Source organism: Neophocaena asiaeorientalis, unplaced genomic scaffold, assembly GCF_003031525.2.
Source record: "Neophocaena asiaeorientalis asiaeorientalis breed wild unplaced genomic scaffold, Neophocaena_asiaeorientalis_V1.1 scaffold24, whole genome shotgun sequence".
In the NCBI taxonomy this organism is placed as follows: domain Eukaryota; kingdom Metazoa; phylum Chordata; class Mammalia; order Artiodactyla; family Phocoenidae; genus Neophocaena; species Neophocaena asiaeorientalis.
The window spans coordinates 5,454,537-5,459,883 of record NW_020185317.1 but is presented as its reverse complement, the minus strand read 5'-3'; the positions used below and the strand labels follow the sequence as shown (position 1 = coordinate 5,459,883).

The following is a 5,347-nucleotide window of genomic DNA, read 5'->3' as shown; positions in this document are numbered from 1 at the left end:
GCACCCTGCGGCGCGCACACCTGCAGTCGCTGAAAGGCTTCCGAGGAGGGGCCCGGCCCCAGGGCGTGGGGGGGGTGTCTCCGCTCCCAGCCCCGCTCGCCCGCTACTGTCTCCCTCCCCTTGGATCCCGAGTCGGTTGTCATCTTTTGGGGCGCTGAGGGCAGCTACAGCCTGCACCCCCGGTGCGCCCAGCGCGAGCAGCACTTCCGCAAACGTAACTGCAGTCGGGAAAACAAAGGCGCTGCCCAAGGAAGCCGTCGCCGGGTGAGGGCTGCGCCCCAGTGCCCAGGCCCTTGTCGGCCCGGCCGCACTCGCGCCCTTGCCATAACCGTCCTCGGGAGAAAGAGGGAGGCGAGAACACCAGACAATCCGAGTGCAGGGACGTAGCTCCTTGGGTGGCAAGAGGAGGAAATTGACAGCGTCTGCTTACCCAGGTGAATAAATACGCAAAATACCTCTTCCCCTTGCCTGCTATCATCCTGGGAGAAATTCCCCGCCTCCGAACTGCTTTACTTCAGCCTGGCCTAACATGTCCCTAGAGCCATTTTGAGATAACAGTCGGGGTTTCTAGTCCTTTGGGGTCCTTTGTGTCCCCTACACGGCTCCCTGTAAATTTAAGTAGGAGGGTGAAAAATTCCAAATGCGGTTTTCCCCTTCATTTATCCCATCTGCACGTGGACAGGCAGGTGGATTCATTACCCGTAAGGCCAGCACACGGTGCATTTCGCCTCTCCCACATATATTCGCAACCACAAACATTTCCTTTCATCCGAAAATCTTTAATAATTAAACATTTTACAGAGCTACTGGAACAGATAAAATCTTGCCTATTAGTAGTAGAAAAGAACCTTGAAGAGTTGAGGTTTTAATCCCAACTGGTGTCTAAATATTTTTATGCTGTTGGGCATGTCACATCTTCCTGAGCCTCAGTTTTCTCACCTGTAAAAGGAGATGGTTGGATAGTACAGTGGTCAAGCTTCCCCCTAATTGTTCTAGAAGTTTAGGATTTTCTGGAAATCTAACCTTTTCAAAATAAATGAATGTAAAGGGTGGGTGGACGTACAGTTGACCAACGACATGTGATAAAAGCAGATGTGTTTTTGGTAGGCCTCTGGTGTCTGCAGAGCATCTCTTCCCCAAGACGTGGCCACTAGTCTGCTAAAGGTGCATGCATCGTTGATAGCCTTGTTAAGTAAAAGGAGAGGATAGGAAGTCGCCTCACTGGGAAGGTCGGCTTTTGACACTTTAAGCTGATGGTCATCAGCAGACACGGAAGATATTTTCAGTTATTTTGTGGTAGTCAGATGGCTTGTAAAACTTAAGATTGCTTTTAGGAGGAAGCTGGGACATTGCTGCTGAGCCCTGGGCAAGACATCCTGGGGGAGTAGGAGGAGAAAGGATCATATTTCAATAATGCATTAAAGCTACTAAGCATGTTTATAGTAATTTATTTCTACGGCACTTTCTGTATCTGTATGAATAAGGTAAATGTAAAAACATGAAGGCAAACCAAAACACAAAGATAAACGAAACAGCAAGGTTTGCAGGTATTTGGTGATATGAGGTATTGGATCACCAAGTCTAGCATATATAGTTTCTGGATTATTAACAGTAATAAGGCACTTTTTGAGCACTTAGTATGTTCAAGACACCATCTTAAACACTTAATTTCTATATCTCTGTAAGATAAGTCTTGTCGCATTTTATGGATGATGAAAAGGAAGCTCGAATGGTTAAGGAACTTATACAAACCACATAATCAGTAAGAGGTGGAGTTAGGTTTGACCCCGTGTCTCTGGCTCCAAAGCCCAGGAAATTTCCACATGGTGTCCCTCCCTATTTAGGACCCATTAAGTCTCACCACCTACACAGGTGCCTTCCTTTGCTTCTTGCCTTTGAAAATTAATTTCATTTCAACATACATACATTACATATGTTGACATTTATCTGTGTAAGATAATCTATATAGTGCATATATATTTATGCATGTATGTTTACCCATTTGTTCTCACCATTTTTAGGTTGAAGGCAAGTGTAAAAATGAATATAACCAGATATATTTAGTATTAGGCTGACAGGTTTTTTGTTTGACTTCTTTTGATATTCAGTAAATCTTGATTTAGCAGTCTCATTGTAGGGAAAGGGAGAAATGCAATAGATGTAAATGTATTTGTTAGCTGCTTTGGCACATTGTCCTGGGAAAAAATCATGATATGGTAAGTGAAAAAAGGAAGAGATTTATATACAAACCATCAAAGAAGCACACGTATACCTTGTTGTCTCCAAACTGTTGACAGTGGCTTCCTGAAGGAAGTGGGTTCAGATGGTAAAGAGAAGAGGGTACTTTTACTTTTTACCTTATAAAGTTATGTTTGGGCTTAAAAAGCCTTTTTTTTTTTTTTTTTGCAACAAGCATTTGTTATTTTATTATAGAAACTAAAAAGAGAAACAAAAGGAATAGAATTGATTCACTTAATAAAAAATAAGAAAAATATTGAATGTGCCTAAACTCTGTAATGTTAGAGAAGTGAAATATGAGACTGAGGAGATCAAAGAGGAAGGTAGTATTCTGGGAATTGCATGTGTAGGAGCAAAGGGTGACCAGTCTTGAATGACTAAGTTTTACCTTTTCTAACAGTATCTGTAGGGTGTTCTACAGCACTCCCAATTTTCCTAACCAATGAGAATGCTTTGGTGCACACACTCCAATTTACCTGCTGGATAGGGTGATAAGAATTTCTTCCTGCTCTTGCTAGTGGTGGCTGTCTTTGGAAGCATAATTGTTCTTTATGTAGAAGGTAGGAGTAGGAGAAATAAATTTATCTGCTGTGTCACTTCCTGAAATTGCGGCATTCTGGATGACTTCAGGTGTAATTATTTTTAGTAACATAATTTCAGGAGCAGGAAGTTGTCAAGTTAATCTAGTCTGATGCATATATAAACATATATGTATAGATACATATACATGTGCATATATGTACATAATCTTGTCTGATGTGTATGTATACATACAAATCCCACAATTCTGTTTTATGTAATACTAATAAAAATCATTGCTTAGAATCCTTAAAAATTAATACATTTCCCTGCTCAGACTTAGAAATCCAGAATCAAATACATTCAGACTTTTCAGAATCAAGAAAACACATTCTTCCTTGTGTTTTGTACCCAAAGGAAAAGTGAATAAGGTTGGTTCATTATAAACGTAATAGGCAATAACGAGAAAAACATAATTGTAAAATTATTTTGCAGAAGAGATATTCTGACAATTTTAGGTGTCATCCAACGTTTCATTTAAGGTTCTAATTATGTTTTGGGCTGAGGGAAATCTCAGGCTTTTGATTTAGGAAACTTTGTTGCTCAGTAGGTTCTCTTTAAACCCAGAAGTCAAGTGCAAAATCCTACCCTAGTACAAAGCCAGTTTTGGTAAAACCTTTTCCTCAAAGCAAAATGAATGTGTCATTTCCCAGTGCACAGCATTTTGGATTCCTGGGAAATGCAGACGTACACATCTGCTGTGAATTCTGTGTGGAGCAAAGAAAACACCCTTAATGTCTCCATCAGGAACGTTCCATTTGGATATGATTCCTCCATGTTTAGTTACCCAACATTAGCTGTCTTTGGCCATTTATTCTACTTTACTGGCATTTTGGAGGGTGAGAATGCCTGTGTCAGCCTGATTTGTTGTCCTAAATCCTGAATGACATGTTATCCAGTACTTAGCCCTATTGTTGGGTTTCAGTAACTTTGCTTTGTAGCTGGTTTTCCTTCTCTGTATTTATAAGACACTTATTTACTGCTTTGTAAAATGGCATTGTTTAAATTAAGTTACTTGGCTGGGTAGCTTTTGGAGACTATCAGAGCCATTTGCTAAGATATTGATTTATTGGCGCGGAGCCCAATAGAAAACTAAACCAAACCAAAACAAATAAAAAATGTGGAACACCTAAACTTTGAACCTGTATATTAATATGTGTCTGCTATAGCTATTGCAACTCTGGTTGCTAGTTTGTGGCTCTAAATAGCACACAAACACACACACACACACACACACACACACACACACCCCGCTACCTCAGCACCAACAAAAAGTACCCCAAATGTTGTGTATTAAAAGTAGCTTTCATCTGCTTTTGTCCACTGTAATGTGAATATGGCTGAGCCATAGATGTGCTGATGATTGTGTTGAAGAGATGTTAAGGTTTGGAAATGTGAATGACTGGCCTGTATTACCTTGTGACCTGGTGGTCCTGCTGTATTTAGGAATGGGAGAGAATGGGGCAAAGATGGGAAGAAATCTAGGCTCTTACAAAAACCGTATTCCAGAGATATAAGAGAGGATTGAGTAAAGGATGGCCGAGACATCTTTTTTGACATTTGTTCTGGCCTGTGTTTGAGTAGGGGAGACAAATTCAGGGAATGATGTGCAAGTAGAAAACAGGGAAGTCCAGCTTTGAATGACTCTGAGGAAATGTTTTGATGTGAGACCAAGAGTGGAACTTGGGGGAGAGGGAGATGGGACGTTATGAGTCAGCAGTGGCCGAGGGAGCGCTGGCGTGGATTTGTTGGCGATAAAAGGGGAATTGGAAAGAGGAACTGGTGTTGTCTCAACAAACTTGATTTGTGGTTAATTGTGCCTGGTGAAAGTGCGCGGGAAGCCTAGGCTAGTAGTAACTCCCTGCGTGGTTCTGTAGAGAGACCTGGGTGCCCCCCACCCCACTTTCCCCACGTGGCCACTATGGGGTGAAGAATGGAAATGGAGCAGTAGAGTCCAGGACTCCCAGAGGAACTCTGAGCCCCAGAACAGAGGAGGAGTGAGTCCCTATAAGCCATGTGGCGAATTCTTCTCTTATAACTGCTCTGGGCTTTTTTAGGCCCACGGTTAAGGTAGAACACACTTGGCCCAAGGTAAATAAGGCCTTTCTCAACACAGCCAAGCCCCAAAGCCCCACACTAAACACTTAAAGCAGAACCATACAGAGCGACGTGGACACTCTATGACTTTTTAAAGAAGTGCACTGATGTGATCCACCATAGCCAAGCTTCTGTAGCTGTTGTGGGGTGCCTTCTTTCTTCTATTTCAAAATGCTTTCTGTGGAATTGTGTTTAACTAATGAACAGGTAGACCCCACACTCACCTTTATGAGGGAGTTTGAATAAAAGAGTATCAAAGGGGTAAAATGACACACTTTTAAATTTTATTTCCCATTAATGAGGTTCCCTGTGTTTTGAAGGTGTAATATCTCTAAGAGTATCTCAGGGCTTCCCTGGTGGCGCAGTGGTTGAGAGTCCGCCTGCCGATGCAGGGGACACAGGTTCGTGTCCCGGTCCGGGAGGATCCCACATG

General features: G+C 42.2%; 1 protein-coding gene across 1 annotated transcript in view; it reads left to right on the top strand.

Moving 5' to 3' along the window:
- Positions 1–240: 240 nt before the first annotated feature.
- Positions 241–5,347, top strand: part of MFSD6 (major facilitator superfamily domain containing 6) — a 75,531-nt gene continuing 70,424 nt past the window's right edge. Inside the window, exon 1 of the mRNA XM_024733627.1 lies at positions 241–434. The gene's annotated coding sequence lies outside the window, so the exon portion shown is untranslated. The remainder of the gene's footprint in view (positions 435–5,347) is intronic.